The sequence below is a fragment of the Cuculus canorus genome, chromosome 2 (assembly GCF_017976375.1).
Source record: "Cuculus canorus isolate bCucCan1 chromosome 2, bCucCan1.pri, whole genome shotgun sequence".
NCBI classification, from domain to species: Eukaryota; Metazoa; Chordata; class Aves; order Cuculiformes; family Cuculidae; genus Cuculus; species Cuculus canorus.
This window is the reverse complement of record NC_071402.1, coordinates 27,580,350-27,602,595: the sequence shown is the minus strand read 5'-3', so window position 1 is coordinate 27,602,595 and position 22,246 is coordinate 27,580,350. Positions and strand designations below refer to the sequence as shown.

The window sequence follows — 22,246 nt, the reverse complement described above, 5'->3', positions numbered from 1 at the left end:
ATTTTCCCTCTCAGAATACATCCAGTCGAGTAGCTTTGTTGCAATAGCAGTTGCTGTGAACAGAAACTCATATTAAAAAAAATCTCTGCTTCTGCAATTTTTTCAGCTTTAAGAAAGTTAAATAATCAAAAAGTGTTTTAGCGAATAGGAGCCTGAATATGTCTCACATAGAAATTTAATTTTATAAGGACTCCTCACACAGAATAGGTCTGTGAGAGGGATGAACCACAGCATTTTGTGATGCACATGTACTATAATTCTTGCTTTCATTTCACAAAAGTTCTCATAATATTTGTTCAATTTACTTTCTAAATACATAAATTGATTTGAAATAAAATAATTCTGAACTCACAGCTTTTGAAGGATTAAAGTTTCTGTTAGTAGTAATTAGCGTAGTTCTCTGGAGTCAAAAAGTGGTGCTGTATACATAGATATATATATGTCTCTGTAAAGCATTTAATAAGGCATAGAATAAAAAAGTTGAAAATTTTGCTGTAAGAAACAAGTTGTAAACAAGAGTCAAAGACTGCAGATACACATACCACAAAACAAAAGGTAGCTACGCTTTCAAGATACCTTGCAGGCAAGAATGTCAGAACTAGTATTTTTTCAGAGCAGAATGGAAGAATAAGCTAAGATAGCTCAGAAAAGTTGAAACTATACCATTAGCTTGCCTGGGATCATAGCTCTCCTAGACTTATTAGAGTTGTTTTAAGAAGCTAAGAAATGGAAATCAAGTTTTCTGACAACTGTTTTGGATTTTGACTTTAAATGTATAACAATAAATAATTCAGAACAGTCTCCAAGGTGTTATGTTTGAGTGGCAAGTAGTGCTTGCCAAGTTAGAAATTTTACAGAAAAAGCCAGCATGCAAGTAAAGCTGAACGAAAGCAAGCACAATGTCTGGCTAACTATATTTTTATTTTTCACTGGTTTGCATCATCCCAGAGAGCCATTCACAGAAACTCAAACGTTCATACTTTATTTGTAATTTCCTTATAGAGAGATATATTAATTAAAAGAAGTAATGACAAAAGTAGATGGTATTCTAAACATATTATTTGAACATATACTGGTATTATATGCAAACAATATCTTGTCCAGCTGGTCTTGGTCATAATCCAGAACATTTTGTACATGATTACAGTTATTTGCAATTGATTAAAAAATAAACAGCTGCTAAATATTAACTATTAGTGATGTGAACTTTATTGTAAAATCTAAGACTACATTTCTGTTTGGTGTGAAGTAGCATATATGAAAAGAACAAGTCTTCAACATTTTTGGGCTTATTAGTTTGTATATCATTCAGGTTAGAAGGGACCTCAGGAGATCTGTAATCCAACCACTTCTTTACATCAATGTCAGGTATGCCATGTGATGTGCTAAAGAAAGCTCAGGAAAGACAAAAATACATACAGCATGGCTACTATTATTTTGACTGGTCTTTTCGAAAGGATTGTGGCCAAAGATCTCTTCGGCATGTGAAGTCTCATTGACTTGGGTCTGTCTCCACCTAACTGGTAGTGTAAAACTGGTGAAAAAAACATTTAGCAGTCAGGGATTTGGGGTCCTTATGGGGCATCTGGGGGGGATTTGGTTTCCCAGGGTAATTTGAGGGTCCCAGGGTATTTGGGGTCCCTGTGGGGCATCTGGGGATCCTGGGGGGAATTGGGGGTCAATATATGTCATCTGGGTGTCTCAAGGGGGTCCCATGGGCCATTCAGGGGAATTTGAGGGTCTCAGTGGTCCTTGGGGACAGTTTAGGGGTCTTGCCGGGGAGGGATTTACTAAGTTAACTGAAACCTATTTTCTTAAAACACATTTTTCAACCTTATCAGATACTCCTAGCCCTCATTCCACATGAAAAACCTCACTGCCAAGATCTTTGTTAGCTGTCATCAATAGAAAATGAATGTTACTGTTGTGAATTGTTGGAAATTTATGAGAGCGCCATACTTCACTTGAATTAATTATTTCTGGTTTCTCCCAGAGATGTAAGAAGAAGACAATACGTATTCTTAAATTAGCTATATTGGTGTTTTGAATGTACTTATTTTGCTTATGTCTTTCAAACCATCCTTTTTTGTTATTATTTTTCAAGCATCAAGGAAAAAGTATTACCTTTCTTACAAACCATTACTGTGTTACATTTTTTTGAAAAGACATTGCTCACACATATATACTGGACTACATTCTGATTGTTAACTGCATTGCTGTCAATCTGGAGGCGCTCCACTGTCTGCTGGTTACAGATAATCATCCTCCAGTTTCCAAATCTCTTGCAGAGCGTTAGAACACTGTTATCAAATCATCTCCCATGGACCACAGTTTTAAGGACATAATAACAAATTTTGGGGAAATATAAATCAGACATTTTGGTCAACCTTGGTAATTCTTTTCCCACACATTCCGGGGCACTACTTAATTGTTTCAAGAACAAGCAGCTTCTGCAGCTTCACGTCAGACAGGAGATCACTCTTCAAATTTCTAGTGTTTTCCAATATAATGATTAATTTTGCATTTTTGGAGTCAATTTATTGGCCCCTTCCTGTCCCCCACCCCTCTTATATAACTGCAGGCTTTGAAAGTGATTCACTTTTGCTCATCCGACAGAAGTTTGTGGTGTCTTGTTTATCACCTCTTGCATTAGCTGAGAATGTGAGCTCCTTAGAGCTATGTTTATTCTCGTATTTGGAAAACAAGTTGTCCACTGTGGCACTCCATCAGGCATATATAAGCTCTTCTCTGTAACCACAGACATAGTTTCCCCTGATTAACTTTACCAAAAGCCTAGAGTGAACTAATCACAATAATAACAGCTCATAAGTTAAGAACCCAATAAGACACATGTAAATTGTCAACGAGAAATTAGCTGGTCCAGGAAAACTTTCCAAGTACCTAAGCAACTCCATTAGCATGGAAATTCTTAATGCTTAATGGCAAAACCCAGAAAATGGTAAGTTACAAAATAGAAATAACGCTTTGAATAAATAGTCTTATTTTATTTTAATAAATAATGTAAAAAATTGAGAAACAAACCCAGTTATAATTATAGTGTCATTAATAAAATCTCTCTTCTCAACGCACTGAAAAATGAAGTTTCCTGATATTATCACATTAGCTGTACAAGTGTCTAAGAGATAGAGATAAGTGCTTTTTGCAGGTCACCAAGCAATCATAGGACAGCCAAGAGAAGACTCGTACATGACCAGCACCCACTTAGTCCCCAGAGCTCAGAAGTCTTGCTTAACCTACTATATGTAGCCACCTGACAAAAAAGTGCATTATTTCCTTCAATTTTTATCATAGTAACACAGTGCAAACAGTTTAATAGATCAATAGTTATAAAGCTCAAATCTACTAAAGACGCTCTTCCAACAAAAAAGATGTGAGAAAATAAAAAACCTGCAAAGTCTTTTTACTACTATTGGAACTATCTTCTATGCAACATATTAATGGAAACAATAAAAAGAACATAGTTACCCATGCTAATAGTATAAGGGCTCACAGTTCTTCAGTTTATCAGTGGGTTTGGATAAAACACAAGGAGAAACTTTCCGTTGTTGGGGTGGTGAAACACTGGAATAATAGCTTGAAGAGCCTCTGGAATCTCCATCACTAATAGTATTAATAAAATGTTCCACAATCATCTGCTTGTTAATTGCTGATAGAGAAGTCAACTGTCCTTGGGGAAGAAAGATGGGACAAATCATCTTTTGAGGCTCATTGTAGAGTTGAATCTGTAGTGATCCAGAATCACTCAGGAGCTCTGGTTCTTCTCTGAATAATTCTGAAATTTACAGTAAGAAAGGTATAAATTCATCCTTATTCTGATATTTACATTCCTTCTGTTAAGATAAGAAACCAAAAATGCTATCAGTGCTTATGACTTTATATTAAATTTTAGTAAAAGAAATAAAATAAGATCAAAGATTTGGATTATGCTTTATATTTCCAATTAAATAAAGAAATCTAATGTAGACTGTATGAACAATTAGGTCATTATTTAAATTGTTGTCAAAAAAACACCAGACTCCAACATGTTACTACAAAAATGAGCCAGGTGGACAGATGGAAATAATACTATGAAATACTTTATTGCCAGAAATCACGTAACCAACAGCCAATGAAAGGAAAACCTTGAAGAGATAAGACACAGAGACATTTCAGTTAGGAAGCAGCATGCTCGGCAGGTGGTGTAGGTAGACATATTGCTTCTCAATTAAATCAAATTATTAGTTTATTTTCTTGATTTGATACTTACTATCAGAAATCATTCATGTTAACTTTTTACTGCAATTAGTTTAAAATTCCAAACAGTTATCCAAGATTAACATAACATCCTAAGTGAAGCACAATCAAGAACTCTGAAAGTGAAAAATATTTCTGTTTTTTATAGGAAAATATATATATATATTTTATTTACCTTTGTAGATATTTTGTATTCCAGAATATTGGAAATGTGAGTCTCAACCATCAGTTTTTCTTGCTACTGGACATTTCAGATCTCACACCTAATTCAAACACTTGGCTGAAGAAGGGAATCCAATGGTAATAAACTCATCTGTATTGTGCCAATTCACGGACAATTTCAGCAGTTATTTTCTAATATTTGAAGTATTTCCATGGAATCATAGAATCATTAAGGTTGGAAAGTCTTCGAAGATCATCAAGTCCAACCATAAGACAAGATCACTATGCCTACAAAACCGTGTCCCAAAGTGCCACATCTACACATTTTTTTAACACCTTTAGGGATGATGTCTCCACTATTTTTCTGGGCAGCCTGTTCCAATGCTTCACCACTTTCAGTAAAGAAATTTTTCCTAATATCCAATCTAAACCTCCCCTGACACAACTTGAGGCCATTTCCTTTTCTTCTATTGCTTATTACTTGGGAGAAGAAATCAACAGGCACATCACTACAACCTCTTTTCAGATAGCTGTATAGAGTGATAAGGTCTCCCTCACCCTCAGCTTCTCCGGATGAAACAAATTTTCTCAAATGCTGAAACACATTAATTTTCCTAGTAAAACAAAATATACAACTGCACATTTTTAATGTTGTGAAATACTTTTACAGATGCTACTGACAGTGAATCCCAGAGTCAGGTATGTTATTTGTTTCACCAGATCCTCTTCTCGTTGTACTTCTGCCAAATTCTAACTGTTCAGATTAAAAAAAATCTTATCAGTCTCCTTCCTCAGTCTGGATTTTGTTGGAAAAGCTACCACTTAAATGACTGAACTACTGATGTAGCTAAAGGAAAGCACTTATAAAATCTTCCAAATTCATGACTGCTTACTGAAAAAATCAAGTTGCTCTGCACACTGAAGCAAACATCTGCCTTTCAACATATCCTGGTGTCAAGGATATGCCCTTTTTTAACCCCATGAAAATCCACCCAAATTTGACCAAACAAGAAGGTTTTGAAAAATCTCAGTATGGTCACTAGGGATTTGTTACACAGAGGCAGTTTCCAGAGACACCATCTGCTCTGTGTTTCATCACTTCTTAGCTTCTACAAGCCAACCAGACATGCCATGCATTGTTCCCACTGTTCGACTATGTGTTATGCCCGAGGGGGTGTGATGTGTGCAAGCAAAAGCATTTACCTACAAGTGCTCTTTTCTGTCTGTTGACGACTCTTGAGAAAAATAAAATCCTACACTATACTGACCCAACTACAAGTTTCTTTCTCCCAGCCAAGACCAAGTTGAAAGTAAAACAAGTTCACAGTGAAAATCAGGCCCAAGAATCAGTCCTTTAGATCAGCTTGATTTTATCCTTTGTGCTACTGCGGAAATCGAATATATAACACGTTGTTTTGAAAGAAGCGTTCTAGTAACTTACTGAGTCCTGGCCATAGTTTGCCAGAGAACTCCCATAGTTGAGACTGTCAGGGTAAAATGGCAAAACAGGTAGCGCAGCCACAACTAATCACTAAGAGGACAGTGTGCGTATTCTGCCTCAGCTGCGCTTAGGAGTCTGCAAAAGAGATACCATCCCACAGCAGGCCAGCCCTGACCAGAGACTTCTCATCCACCCTTAGCCTGGACTCCCCATTGCATCTGCTGTCAGCACTATCTGGCTTCTAATTGGCTGATTGATGTCAGCACAATCATGACCAGCCAATCAGTGTGGCAGTAGAGGCCCTGCCAAAGAAGCAGCGCGGTGCTCTAGCGGCCGCAGCGCCCGCCTGCCTCTGGGGAGGGGGCAGCAGTATCCAGGGCTTTCTTAGGCTTGGCTGGGGGAGCAACTAGCAACACCCCAATTATCATCTGAGAGCCACATAGCAGTGGCTCTGAACAATCAGTAACAAACTGACTTCCTCAGACCACCTTGGCTTGTTTTGGGCCTCTTCTTTTGTCTCTTTTTGTGTCAAAGTCCACGTGGAGATCTGTGACAAGTGGTGTCACTCAGGCATCCACACTGGGACAAGTGCTGTTTAATATCTTCATCAATGATATAGACAAGGAGATTGAGTGCACCCTCAACAAGTTTGCAGATGACAACAAGCTGAGTGGTGCAGTGGCTACACCGGAAACACAGGATATCATCCAGAGGGACCTGGAAAGGCTGAAGAAATGGGGCCTGGGAGAACCTCATGAAGTTCAACAAGGCCAAGTGCAAGGTCTTACATCTGAGTCAGGGCAATCCACAGTTTCAATACAGGATGGGGGGGCAATGTGATTGAGAGCAGCCCTGCAAAGAAGGACTTGGGGGTGCTGGTTGATGAGAAGCTTGACATGAGCCAGCAATGTGCGCTCGAAGCCCAGAATGCCAACCGTATCCTGGGTTGCACCAAAAGAAGGGTGGCCAGCATGTCGAGGGAGCTGATTCTGCCCCTCTATTCCTCTGTTGTGAGACCTCATCCAGAGTATTGTGTTGAGTTCTGGACTCCTCAACGTAAGAAGGATATGGAACTGTTGGAAAGGGTCCAGAGGAGGGCTACAAAGATGATCTGAGGGCTGGAGCACCTCCCATAAGAGAACAGGCTGAGAGAATTGGGGTTGTTCAGCCTGGACAAGAGAAGGCTCTGAGGAGATCTTATAGTGACCTTCCAGTACAAAAAAAGCCGGGAAGGGATGGTTTATAAAAATCTTGTAGTGATAGGACTAGGGGCAATGGGTATAAACTGGAGAGAGGCAGATTTAGACTAGACATAAGGAGGAATATCTTCACAATGACAGTGGTGAGGCACTGGAACAGGTTGCCCAGGAAGCTGTGGATGCCCCATCCCTGGAGGTGTTCCAGGCCAGGCTGGATGGGGCCTTGGGCAGCCTGATCTAGTGGGATGTGTCCCTGCCCATGGCAGGTGAGTTGGAACTGGATGGTCTTTAAGGTCCCTTCCAACTCAAACTATTCTATGATTCCGTGATTCTATGATTTTAACTTATCTTTTATGTCAGAATGGGTACGCAGTACAGAGAAAGGAAATATTGAAATGAAACTGCTTCCCATCCCTTTGTGCCTTCCAAATATGACAGGTATACGTGAATAACTACCAAGCAGGACAAACAAGAATCAAAAGAGCTCTCAGTGCTGATTTCACCACTGTCACACTTTTGTAAAATTGCACGCACACATCCATCCATATGATTCCATTTATAGTTCTGAATGTCATATAGCATTTCAAATATGTTTTCCCCAAACTTACAATACCTTTTCAAACATATTTTCCCTATTTTTTAACAGAATAAGAAGGACTGGTATAAGGAAAATCCACAGGTGCAAGGGACAGCTTGTGTTTGCTAAGACAGAAGGTGGGAGATTAGGTAATGTGAAGGGCAAAAATTAAGGATTTGCTGAGAGAAAAATAATTTCTTTGCCTGCGAATGGGAGGATTTAGGGCAGAGCCAAAATGTTGACTGCTTCAGTGCTAATCATTAAAGAAAATCTCATTCCTTCCAATGTCCTCTAGTTCTCTATCATTGGCATTTTCTTAGAACTCAGGAGGAAAGTAGTCTCCAATGTATTATATTTATTGGGGTTTGCATGCAGAACTGCCTTTGCTTTGCATGAAAGTTTCTGTCCTTTGGCAAGGATTATATTTTTATACTCAAAGTACACAAAAGATTATTTCAGTGAGATGGTGTCAGAATAGTTTTGAATCACTGTTCTCCTTTGCTATCATTCACAAATGCCCCATCTCTTTTCCTCACACATATTCTAGCAAAGATTGGAGCCTCAAAAATACATTAAAACACATTGATGTTGGAATCTGGAATGACAGTACCATGGAAACCATAGTTCTGGCTTTACATGGAGAGTCTGTCTTGTGTGGGCTCAGTAAGGCAAAAGTAACAGCTCCACAGGTGTTCATGTGAGCAATGTACACTGCTTGCTCACCCATGTAGCTGCAGGTAGCCTTCAGGGGACATGCTGGGAAGCTTCCTAAATGAATATGAAGTCATAGAAACATCTTCAATTCAAGGAAGGAATTTTGATATCTGTAATGAATCTAGCCCAGCAACTGCTATGATCTGCTCCATTAAGGTCATAGAATCATAGAATCACCAGGTTGGAAAGGACCCACTGGATCATCGAGTCCAACCATTCCTAACACTCCCTTAAACCATGTCCCTAAGCACTTCATCAACCCGTTCCTTAAACACCTCCAGGCAAGGTGACTCGACCACCTCCCTGGGCAGCCTGTGCCAGTGCCTGATGACTCTTTCTGTGAAAAATTTTTTTCTGATATCCAGCCTGAACCTCCCCTGGTGCAGCTTCAGGCCATTCCCTCTTGTCCTGTACCCTGTCACTTGGGAGAAGAGGTCAGCTCCCTCCTCTCCACAACCTCCTTTCAGGTAGTTCTAGAGAGTAATAAGGTCTCCCCTCAGCCTCCTCTTCTCCAGGCTAAACAACCCCAGCTCTCTCAGCCACTCTTTGTAAGACTTGTTCTCCAGACCCCTCACCAGCTTCGTTGCTCTTCTCTGGACACGCTCCAGAGCCTCAACATCCTTCTTGTAGCAAGGGGCCCAGAACTGAACACAGTACTCAAGGAGTGGTCTCATCAGTGTCGAGTACAGAGGGAGAATAATCTCCTTGGACTTGCTGATGACGCCGTTTCTGATCCAAGCCAAGATGCCATTGGCCTTCTTGGCCACCTGGGCACACTGCTGGCTCATGTTCAGTCAGCTGTCAACCATAACCCCCAGGTTCTTCTCCTCTGTGCAGCTCTCCAGCCAGACTTCTCTTTGTCTGTAGCACTGAATAGGGTTGTTGTGCCCCAAGTGCAGGACCCGGAATTTGGCCTTGTTGAACCTCATACCATTGGCCTCAGTCCAGTGGTCCAGCCTGTTCAGATCCCTTTGCAGAGCCTCCCTACCCTCCAGCAGATCCACACTTCCACCCAGAAGTGGTGGTCATTTATACTCCTAATAATCCTCCAGTTTCTAAAGTCCATAGCTTTCTGAGGTTCTCTCTAGGAGACTGAGATTCTCGCAAGCAAGCTTGAATTCTCAAGCAAGCTTGATTCTCGCAAGCTTGAATTTTGCCCAGAGTGATCTGCTATTTCATTTTGATGAGTAGATAAAAATAAACAGCCACACAACAACAGAATGAGAATTAAATCACAAATTCTTCCTTAAGACACCTCTACCTCTTTTTTTCTTTAACAGCATTATAGATTGAGGTTGAAATGAGCACTCCAAAGGACTTCATTGTGGAAGAAACCATTCTTTCAGTTAAAAATAAAATTAAGAACATGTATGTCCTATATACGCGTTTTTGCTAATCTTACATGAGCACGTAGTTTAGCTGTACCTTTGAATCAACATCCTCAAGGGTATTTAGGTATATAGCTCCATACCTTTGAGCATTTGGGACTCAGCTTTTTAAGCCTTTAAATTACTGACCTATAAATAAGTTCACTTTCAAAGCATTTCAGGTTAAATTTCTATTCTTGGTACCCAGTTTATGATAAAAATTAAGGGAGGTCCCAAATTTTGTTCCACACCTTAGAGAAAACGTCTTTCAAAATTTTTTCTCTTGCCATAACTTTAGTACTGACCTTTATCCATAAAAGAGTACAATCACAGTTTCTAAGCAACCACTGTGGATTCTTATTTTCTTTGGTGATCTAGATTTGCAGTTGTCTGTTTCTATAGCTCTGCAGAATACATCAGGTCAGTTGCTCTGAATAATTCCCAGCTCTTCACTGACACTCTAGTGTGGCTTCTCTTACAGGCTGTCTTTTACCAAGTTCTTACCCCATTATCACCTTAGCATACACCAGTTTCTTTTCACAAGATACAGGATGTTTGCAATCATTTAAATTTAGTGCATTGATATTTTAAGGTGTTTCTCTGAATGCATCAGCCAGCAACTTCCAGTCTGCATAGCTGATGATCACAGCTTATCTATTCTCTCATGGCTTCTCCATCAAGAACAATGGATGAAAAGGAATTATTTACCATGTTTTTTGGCAGGTCCCTCAAGATTTTACATAGATTCTTAGTTACGAAGAACAATGTTTCAAGAACAGCAAAAGGATCAACTTTTACTGATCTAGATCTGCTTTCCCGCTTGCTTCTTAAATAGTCCACCATTTTATGTAGAGCTGTGCTGACAGCCATTGTAACTAATTAAAAAGACTGTTTCCCTCAAAGAGTATATTCATTGCCATAATACTCTTCAGAAAAATCTTCTGAACATTCCTGAAGTAAACTGAACATTCCTGAAGTAAATAGAAATAGATTCTTTTCCAGTTGTTCTCCTGCACTATATTTATTATTCTGTGGTTGCATCCACTGAAGTTTTTGGAGAAATTGGTGAGGCTTTGGTTTTGTTTGCTTTCTAAAAGGGAGGTAAATATATTTGTCAATTCTCAATTGTTAAAAAGTTATGCATGTTACATTCATCATATATTTAACAGTCAGCAGGAAATAGAGAGTAAATGGCTCTGGAGATAATGAGAAAAGGACTCTCTTTTACTAGGCTGCTTCTCTAAATGTTCAATGCTGAGAAAATGTTCTTTGCTAGAAAAGGAGAAAAGAAAAATGCAAATACACATCCTGGAAACATTCTTGCTATTCCCAACAATGGCTACTACTTTCAGAGTCTTGTTAGAAGACAACATTTGTCATAGATCAAGTTTAAGCTTTTTGGTCAATACTGTGTGCTAGATCCTTTTCTGAAGGGTATCTGAAGGAGGCATGTGTTGCATGTCTTGTACAGCATGTCACACCTCCCACAAGGAAGGTACAGGATGCTGTTCCTGTCCATCAAACTGGCCAGACCAGAACAATAGTTATAGCTTAATTTCCCTTCTGTTGCTTCTCCCCTCATGGAGAGGCCATTTTTCAACTAGGACAGAAGGTTGTTTTCTAAGATGAACTCACCAACATAAATTTGCAAAGGACTCTTTGCCTAACATAGATAAGGAAAGTCACATTTCTAAACACATTATCACAACACAGACAAACCTATGGATCTAAAGATGAGTATTGGAAATAGACTGCAGGAGCTGTAAGAGAAAATCAGCTTTCTTCAGAAATGTTTTAAAAAAAACCCTGTCAAATTGGCCACTGGAAGCACAAGAAAACTCTTGCAGCCATTTGTGAAATTTTTGGCCTTTAATAGAAGCAAGCACCATGCTTTTAGTTTGAAAGAGAATAGCTATGCTTGATGCTGCTGGGTTTCAGTTTAGAGCATGTGTCATTGCTACAGCCAAAGACAATAGCTGAAGTGAGAGGATATTTCACATGAACTCCTTTTTGCAGAACTCACCAAGTCCCTGATATGACAAAACCCACATCTAGCACATCCCCCAGCCTTGATGGAAGATGATTTTAATCTCAAATAATAAAAGATAACAGGTTATGTTTTCCACTGAGATCAAATGAACCACCAACTGATAAAAATATTGCTAAGCTTTAAAGAGTGTCAAGAATGTATGTTCTGGCCTTCTTTTCTCTTAAACTACTTCTATCACCATATTTGAGGAGTGTTATCTCTTGGACACTCTCCAGTCTCATGGACCGGCATCTGGACATGACTCCTTCAGGCTTCTCTTTTACTTCCAGATGGGTTGCACATGCACCCAAACTCCCTTAAAGACCAGGGAACTTTTGCCACTGGTATCCTTTCACTCTCCCAGTTCCCCTCACTCTTCCTTTACTCCCTACTAAAGGGTCTGCAACTCCTCCACTTCTTCTAGCCTTCAGTCTACCCAGGCATCTGAGGGATCTGGTTCATTATCTACAAGTTTAACCTACCCACCTACTTTCCTAGTTGTGGTACCCAGGGTTCACTATTTTTTTAAGTTGATGTAAGTTAAGTTGGTCAGAGATTTCAGTCATAGTATAGTTCAGCAGACTAAGAAACTTAACAGCATGTCTCCCTTTGCTGCTTCTCTCCGTTGCCGTGGGAAAGGTTTTCATTATTTGACCTGACTTAGTTCTGGAGGAAGTTCTGATTATAAGTAGACAAAGACAATGGTTTGACCACATTATTCTCTGAATTATATAAATATGCAAAGGCCTGCTTTCACAAGGGGCAAGAAGAGTGCTACAAAACTAGCTCAATGAAAGGCACCTGGTAGATTTTGGAAATCTGTACACCATCTGCTCTCAAGCATCAATATTACATAATGATGAGTTAATATGCTTCCTTGTTCATTCATTATTCCTTGCCAGGATCATAAATGAAGATAAATTTCTCTCTTTTCTTACAGCAGCTCTTCCCCCCTTGAATCCAGAAGGCCTAATGCTCCCTCTATTTCACAAAATGGAAACGTATTACTGATTTTATTTTCCTAGAGATTTTCTCTTTCAGGCTAGGTCAGGGAAGATAGACTGTATATCTCAGCATTGTATTCCCATCTGCCCTAGCCTCATCTGTCCTGGTGCATTCCTTGTTCTGTTTCTCCCTACCTAGGCTCAGAGAACTTCTTGGGATCTGTCTCTGCAGAGCACTTTCTGGAAGGCACTGAAGTCAGTAGGAAGCCTAATTTGTATGCTCTCTCTTCTCTAAGGGGTTGCAATATGCCACAGTTGAGGACAGCTTGGAAGAGTGGAACATAAGAGCTCTGGCTAACCTGCAATTGCCTCTACCTTGCTTTTTGGTTTTCCTCTTATATCCTGAGGACTTAAATGCCTTAGGAAAACTAGTGGAGGAAACAGAAAGGTCCATTGTCCCAGGTGCAAAAAAATACTCACCAAAGTTCTACATACCCCAACTTTATAAATTCAGTCAGAAAACAGAAGTCTTTTCATCAAGATTCCCAAATTTTCACAGGATTTGAACAGTGTGTGGTTCAACATATTAATATCATATATTTTCTCTGTGCTCTTGAGTACCATCATTGACCTTTTTGGCAAAGTATGACCATTTCTTAAAGTCTGCTGTTTCCTAGACCTTGGTTTGTTGGTAGACTATACTGTCTTTGACTTAGTTATTCCACTTTTATCGTTTCTTTGTTTAGAGATATAGAGTATTTCTTCTTTTTGCCATTAACATTTAGAGCTTGTCTGTCCGTTAGCCTGGAGATCTCCCAAAGCATTGTTTCATTTTTGTTATCATTGCAATAGAATGGCAAAAAGAAAAGGTCTATGTGGACTGTAATGTTTGTGACTTTTCAAAGACTGATGTTTTTGTGCCTCACGTAAGAATTATTAAACATGGTTTAGTCAATGAAACTGCACACACTGTGTACCAGACAGATTGTTCATCTTTTCTATTCCAGTTTATTTCACATGAGAAATAAGACATCTTCAGATGTGGTCAGTCCAAGAATGAGGAATCACCTCTGCTAACAAATGCTACTTTACCAACTAAATTAAGGAAAAGGATAGAATCAACTATATTACAGAATTGTACCATTCAGAAGATACACCTGACCAGCTTCTACTGCTCTCAAGAAAGGTCAAGAAGATCTGTGAATGCCAACTAGCCAGATCTTTTCAGGGTAGAAGAGGTACCACACAGTCATGCCATTGCTGCTGTGGACCATAGGGACTCAAGTTTTTTAGTTCCACCCCATTTGTAGAAATCAAGCAAAGACAATCAATGCTTCTGCAAGCATGTTTTACATCTGCCATTGCATTAAGTAAGCATCTGCCCACTCATTCTCTGCTTCACTTGAGCTGTAGTGATATACTCCGTGCTTTGGAGCCCAGCCCACTTCAAGTCCATAGGCAATGAGCTGGTGTAACTATTGCTTGGAATTTAAGCTAGTGACCAAAGCCTGAGCATTGCTTAGCTTTGCCCCTGCAGCTGCTCAGGACACAAACTTCCTCTGTTTCACCGAAGAATGTCTGCCAGTCGCCAGATCCTCTAGGACGAAACCTGAAGATATCACAATCATTATGAATGTAGCAGATACACTATTTTAGGGTTGTTTTTATTTTATTTTATTTTATTTTATTTTATTTTATTTTATTTTATTTTATTTTATTTTATTTTTTTATATTGTGGTATCTTTTATAAGGCCTGTATAAGCCTCAATAACTTCTATCTTCGGGGATAGTTTTTGTATCTGCCTTTTCAATATATGGGTTCTTCCACTACAGCTACCCATGATCACCTCACCGCAAAACTTACAACTATGTGGCACATCACAGCCTTGGTTTCAGCTTTTTCACTAAAGCACTTCAGGAACCAGAGGGTTCCATAGATAATTTAAGTAAGCCATGATCTTCCCTTCTCTTATCTTCAGGGTACGTGTCTAGAGGCAGCAAAAGAGAAGTTCTGAAAACTTTCCCAATGAAAAAAATAAAACTTGGCCCCTTCAACATACCTAATGGCTAATTACTACAGCTGTGATATTAAATTGTTCTCAAAACGATTTCTTTCTGACACACACTCTGCTGAAGTACAACAAAAGCGTTTTTAAAATATCTCCCTTCACCTTTCATGCACATTCATTTAGAAAACCCAGTCTGTTTAATTTCAAAATGTTAATTCACAGCTCTTCATTCATCATATTTATATTCCTTTTTATTTACATTAGTAGCTATTATATAATTTTCACTAGTTTCAATGCCAGTTTAACTCACCTATCTGCATGCATAGTTCCTGAGATAGCTTTGATATCTTTACAAACATGTAGAAAAGAGAAAGGCTTGATTAGACTGTTTTAAATGTATAAATGGACTCCAGTAACCATAAAGTTCTTAAAGTGTAAGGGAAAACAAGCTGGTTTTGCTAATGGAAACAAACAAATTCATGCAGTTTTATGTCTACTATCCCAAAAACGTACACCAATTACAATTAATTTCAAATCTGCCCTATGTTCATTAGACACAGGCACTTCAAGCCTATTCAGAAAAGAAAAGAAAAAAACAGGATAGTTCAGAAATAGAATACCTCTGTTTCTGAAATTAAGATTTCCTTAACAAATTTTTAATCACTTCTCTTACGAATGGAAGGACCCATTAATTTGAATCCTATTTCAATTGACCTAGGGAGACTAGTGTATACACTAACAGTTAGGTGACTTCATAGCAGTGGGATTCAATACCTTAAAGGTGTACGGAGTTTGTGAGCAGGAAGTATCCATTCTTAGGAAAGGGCGTTGATGGTCTGAGGGTAAAACATTCACTGATATTCTAATTAGCAGTCGTTTGAATTCTGAGGTCATCATTCTGAGGTCCATCCACAGCTGGATCCCTATTATTGTAGCTAGGTAAGCAAATAAGATGAAAAATACCTAAACAAGTTTTTAGTTGGAATTAGATCAGTATCACCTACTGATAGCGTAGAAAGAAAATTTAAAAAAAAAAAACAATCACACACAAGGATGAACAGAAATGATGAAATATTGTAGCTGTGGCACATTATTTATGTATATATAGATTAGTTTTCATACTTCTTTCCCTATGTAGCTTACAACATTTTGCCTTCCCCCTCCCGTTATTCCAGTTTAGAAAAAGTAATTAGGGTGGAAAAGACTTCGGGGTGTACACAATGGAGAAGACATTTGTTGTTGGGCCAAAGGACAAGACTGGAAGATGTAGCTATGAAAGCTAACTGGATCAGGAGGCTTGACCTCATATCACCTAAAGCAGTGAGTGAAAAGCAATGGGAGAAGGGTCAAAAGGAAGTGGAGGACCAGAGGTAGTCCAAGGCTACAAGTATCCTTGAGCCTTTGTAGAGGCTGCAGCTTATGAAACTCTCCTGCAGAGCCTTTTCCAGATCATGTTGTATTGATACTGATTTTGAGTGGATAACTTTGCATGTTTTATAAAGCTTCAGTAAAGTAGTGTCCATCTTGTGAAACCAATGAAAACTTGTATTGGCAGAGCTGTCAGAACAGCCTGTAATTTATCTACCCTAAAGTTTTCAAAGAGCACTTTGTCCTAAGGAACACACAATTCAAGATAGAAGAAGAGGAGTTAGGTCTTGCCTTTATTTGTGCATGTGAATGGAAGAGGGGAATGCTCTATCCATCAGGTGAGGACATTACTTAAAAAATGAAAACCAGTCAAGAAAGCAATACATGTTAAATTGTATTCACTTTCAAATAAATATTTCCTGGATTAGCAAAACTGTCTATGGGTGTGAATTATCGCTCAGCAATGGTCTTCAATGCTGCAGCCATTATCTATATGAAAGGATCTGGTTATGTGGAACAGTTATTGTGAAGAAAATTACGAAACAGTTTCTGCCTTTGATTGTTGCTTTTTTAACTATCTATGCAGACAGTCTTACTCCATTACTCGTCTTTTACTTCATTCTCCTTTCCCCTTTGTTAAGGCAAATGGCAATCTGCTGACAACGCTCTTGAGAACAGCAACTTAAGTAGGTCCTGGTTGTAAGATGAAAGTGATAGGTCCTGCCAGAGCATGCATATTGTAGAATCACTGCTCAAAAAGCTGGTAGAAACTTAGATTACTGTTGAACTCACACCATTCAGAGTTACGTATCATCTGACTGGCCTTTGCATTGTCATATAATAATCCTAGATATCAAACCACTTAGCTTATGTATTCTATTTTTAGTTTTTTAAATCTAGGTAGGATCCACTACCCTGTAAGCTCCAACAATCTGCTTAGGCATTTAAGTACTACTCTTGCCTTAAAACTAGTTTTGGAGCTAAGGGTAATAAGTTATTTTATACATCTATTTGATATATTACAAGGAGTTTTTTTTGTTTTTCTTTGAGAAAGTGTTATTTTGGCTTGCCAAACTGAAAACACCTTAGGAATGAGGAATGAAAACTTGCCTATAAAGGACATGCCAACCGTGCAGACAACTGAAGAATTGCAGTTCAGCTTGTCAAAAACGTATTCTGACAGACATATTCTGGCTGTAAGTACTGATTTGACTTAACGACAACACTCTGTGGGGACCCATCAGAATTACTGATAGAAAGCAGGGTGCATGACCTGCCTTCCCTTCCAGGCTCCTTAGCTCTCAGGATGGACAGCTTTTTGGTCACCAGGCTCCCAGGGAAGGGAGAGGTAAAAAGCGCTGACCCGCTGCCTGGCTTCCTGGGCTCCTTCTCTGGGCAAGATCAAATTCCTTGACCACTGTATTTTTCATAAATGCTGTTTTACATTAGTTCTCCCAAGGAAAAAAATCTAAAATCTATTCCACAGGATATTTCACATTTCCAAATTTTTGTTCCAAATCAAAATGATAAATAAGTTGAAAATGGAAAAGCATCCCTGTGCATCTAGTAACACACAGTCAGTCAGACCAGAATCTTTATAAAATGGTGGGTCTACCACCAAAGTCTGGAAGACACATTATTTCCTGTACACTGTTTCTGCCACCTTGTGTGACTAATTCAGGCCATGCTGCTCCTACTTAGGAATGTGGGCTTTGGCTTTTAGTAGAGCTGAGATTTTACGTGGCTAAAACACAACTTCATAGAGTAGGTCCAGCCACACACAGGCCACTAAAAAGACCATCTGTGTAAGGCTTGCCATTGATTCCCATGCTCAGTCAGTGGCAATTTTTCTAATTACTTCAGTGAATGTTGAGGATTACACAGGAAAGTGGAGAAAAATTGTTAAATGTCTAAAAGATTTACATGGGAAAAGAATGAAACTCAAAATGCATACAGCTTAGCTAAGCAGTGACTCAGAGGGATCTGATTGCCATCCACAAATATTTCAGAGAGGTTAAATGCATGGGTGGGGAGGAACTACTCAGGACAACAACGGAAAGGAAGTAATATGATTGCAGACAATTTGGATTGAACTGTAGGCATATCTTCTCAATAGCATGACTGGTTAGTCTGTGGAACAATTTGCAAGACGGTGGTGGTCTCAGCATTTTGGCCATTTACTGCCAGATGGGGAAAACATGTGGCGATGAATAATCCTGTTGTAGAAGTAGATGGACCTCACAGGCTTTTCATAAGTTTTTTTTCTATTCTACTTTCAAGATTCTAGGATCTCAGAATGAAAAACATAGAAGCAGATGAAAAAGGCAGAGGCAGGTACAGTTTTACTGCTATTTGCTTCTTTAAGCAAGTACTATCTCTAAGTAACCAGTTATTTTCATTTAAGTCATTGCTCTTTTTAAAAACATCCTATTATTTCATTCGCTCCAAACTGACATTTCCATAGTTTAATAGCACCGAACTAAAATGGAACTAAAAGAAGAATAAACCATCTGCATTTATTCTTGCTTAAAACTAAATGGCAACCATTATTTCAAACAAATAATATTTAAATAGAATTACAGAATTCTGTAGTTACACTAGCACTAAAATATATAAGCATATTTTCATCCTTTTCTGTCCTTGGGTAAGGACGACATTAATGACTTACATTTATATAGCACTCTTCTTCTGAAAGAGACCAATTGTTTCACAAAGTAATTTCACAGACGATATACAAAACACATTTCGCTCATTAGGCGTTAAGCAGTCAGCTAAAGCCTGAAGAGAGCGTAGCATTAGAACTATGGATTTATATGGTTTGGAGAGAAGGATGCCTCCAGATGAAATAGCAGCATCACGTAGGCCAGAGCTGAGCACATTTCTTATATCAGTAATGACTTTTGGGAACAAGGGTGGCAAAAACAGCATCACCATCTCAGCTTTACAGGAATGAATGAGAGATTTTAGAGTGCAATTTGTGCTTTTTTAGGTAGAGGAAAGGATAAGACAGAATTTTTACCACCTAAAGTCAGAAAGGAAAATACTGACCCAGCCTTAGGATTTGAAAATGGATTTGAAATAATGTGTTTAAATTGCTTGAAGGATGTTTTCTGGGGAGCGCAGTAATGCGCAGCATAGTAAAAAGATGCTGTATTTAGGCAGAAGATTCCCAACTCAGACAAGCTATGTGTCTCAACATATTTATATTTCTTGAAAGCTGGCACGTGCAATGCAAGCAGAAAGAAAAATCACAATTGCACCAGGGTTTCAGCTTTGCGAACCATCATGCTGCATATGCTCATCTTTAACTGCCCACTTTAAGTTTTCCAAGCCCTTTACCAACCCATATCCGAGGTACAGTAGAATGTAATGAATGGCCATGAAGCAAGGTCTAGATATTAAAAAACTGTTACTTTTTTTATGTGCTGACATCTCTCTCCAAAGGTCTGGTGTCCTTAGTCATCAAAGGCTTTAAAAAACACTGACCTTTATGCTTGGGAAATGTTTGGAAGACAAAATATGCTTACAGATTAGCACTTACGTAAATGAGAGAAAATCAGGGCGGAAACTGTCGTGTCATATAATTCATACTAATTGCCATTCATACTGTTGAATAAGTGCTTAATATTAAACAACTGAACAAAGATAGATGAGAACAATAGAACAGTTTTCTTGGCATAAATGATCTCCCAGGAAGAGAGTGAAGGAGATGTACTCTGCTCCAGCCTTTTTTGTCTCAGCACTCCTGAAGTACAGAGAAACACAAATGAGGTCATGAAACAGAATGAGGGCAGAGGCACCGACTGAAGCATTGAGTGTAGCATCCCTATAACATGCAAAACCCACACTGGCTGAGGGAACAGGGGAAAACAGAAGAGGGGAAATGAGATGGAGGTGAAACACAGCTCAATGAAGCTTCAGCTGATTGTCCAAAGAGGCATCAGTAGGCTGTGGACAAACCAGCATCTGGGCAGATAGCTCATGAGAAGAAAGTGCAAAGCCGGAAACCGGGGTAGAAAGAGGGATACAATAATTAAACTGAGAGAATGAAGGGTGGGACAAAGATTTTAGAAGCAAACTCAGAATAGTTGCAACTATATCGGCCAAGTTGCTAGGCTTCCTTCAACTTAAAGGGACCTTCACTGTACATAGGATGGACTTAAAAAGCAAAAGCTCACTATATTTTGCTGAACTGCTGTTTACATGAACTTGTGAGTGCTGGATCTATCAGCCTGTGCACGAAGCTGGCTCCAGATGCAGGGAAATTCTTGTAAGGGAAACAGTTTACAATCTCATGTTATTGGCAGAACTGATTTAGAATAATTCCTATACCTTATTCCTTGCCTCGCCCACAGTTCAGGCTTTCCCTGTGATGTCTCCAAAGCAACAGCCCCAGTACACTGCTGTCCACATCAGTCGATAGCCATCCTGTGAGGATCCAGCTACTTGAGGGCAAATCAGTCAGGTAACACTGCCCAGTGAGCTTGGCTTTCTAAAGGACCATACTATGCCTGAGGTATCATTTAGATGTAAGTCATTTTATATTTTAAGATTTCAAAAGATCATGCCTAGTGATGTTGTAGAAAAGTTGAGAGAGAAAAGCTGATTTTTGCTAGAATCAAACACAAAATAACAGAGAAAAAGAGGACCACCAACACTGCATCAAACTTTGTATTGGATAAAATCTTCAGTATATCTCTGCTTACTTTAGTGACTCCAGGATGCATTTGGCCTGCTGGATAGATAATGGTCTACTCCTTGGCTCTTGTATTTCTACCATGTACTTGGGTAAAAAGAGTCTGTCTGGCTTTTCAACCGCTCCTCCTGAAACAAATGTGTTTTATTATAACAGAACTAATATGCAACAGGGTATACTGCCCACCTCTGATGAACAAAAGCCAAAGATGACTGCAACCCTCTGAGATTTCATACTTTGCAATCAACCAAATGCAAAAAGTGCTGAAAGCACTCAGCCAAGAAAAAGAAAAGGAGAAATCCGTCTGTCTCATGCCTTTGTTGCACACAGATTTTCATTTTAGGCTTCTTTCAATCCAATATAGCAGCTGTAAAATATAGCTCCATTCTGCTGTCTCTTTTAAGGGAAGTTTCTTGATGATTTTTTGTTCTCTCTTTCTGCTCAATCGGATTGTATCATATTTTTTCTTTTCAAATTTTCTCTCCTCCTTAGGCTTTCAAGCTCATTTCTCCTTTACACTATCTACATCCATCAATCCCTTTTCTACCTACCCAATGTCTCAAATTCTCTCTTTGAAACAAAGACAGAACTCAGGTCTTTTCAAGTCCTCAGGTCTATAAAAATCTGTACAAATTCACTCTCTGATCTTGGGTGCTTTTGGTGTTATCAATTAACTTTGTAAAAGATTTAGAGATGAAAAAAATAGTTTTAATAGTAAATATGAATGCATTTTTGTGGAATGTCTAAAGCAAAGAAAAATCTGAATACTAAGAACCCCGAACAAAATTAAATAACTGTTTTTGAGAGCAGCCCTGCGGAGAAAGACTTGGGGATACTGGTGAATGAAAAATTGGACCTAATCTGGCAATGTGCATTTGTAGTCCAGAAAGCCAATTGTATCCTGGGGTGCATCAAAAGAAACATGGCTAGCAGGTGGAAGGAAGTGATTCTCCCTCACTACTTTTCTCTCCTGAGACCCCCCACCTGGAGTACTGTATCCAGATCTGAAGTCCCCACCTCTTCCATGAAGGAAGGCTGAGAAAGTTGAGGTTGTTCAGCCTGGAGAAGAGAAGACTCTAGGGAGACCTCATTGTGGCCTTTCAATGTACAAACGGATCTTATAAGTAAGATGGAGAAAGACTTTTTACTAAGGCCTGTAACGACGGGACAAGGAGCAATGGTTTTAAAGTGAAATAGAGTGTATTTAGATTGGAGATAAGGAAGGAATTTTTTATTACGAGGGTGGTGAAACATTGGAACAGGTTGCCTAGAGAAGTTGTGTATGCCGTATCACTGAAAGTGTTCAAGACCAGGTTGGATGAAGATTTGAGCAACCTGATCTAGTGGAAGATCTTTCTGCCCATGGTAGTGGGGTTAGACTAGATGATCTTTAAAAGGCCCCTTCCAACCCAAACCATTCCATGATTCATTAATTACTGAATATCTTAGGTCAGTAAATCCTGTCTATATTCCTTCCATTCAGTGT

At 39.0% G+C, this 22,246-nt stretch overlaps 1 long non-coding RNA gene across 1 annotated transcript in view; it reads right to left on the bottom strand.

Annotated features, from left to right (window-relative positions):
- Positions 1-961: 961 nt before the first annotated feature.
- Positions 962-22,246, bottom strand: part of LOC128851296 (uncharacterized) — a 43,141-nt gene continuing 21,856 nt past the window's right edge. Inside the window, exon 3 of the long non-coding RNA XR_008448620.1 lies at positions 962-3,793. This is a non-coding gene — a long non-coding RNA (uncharacterized LOC128851296). The remainder of the gene's footprint in view (positions 3,794-22,246) is intronic.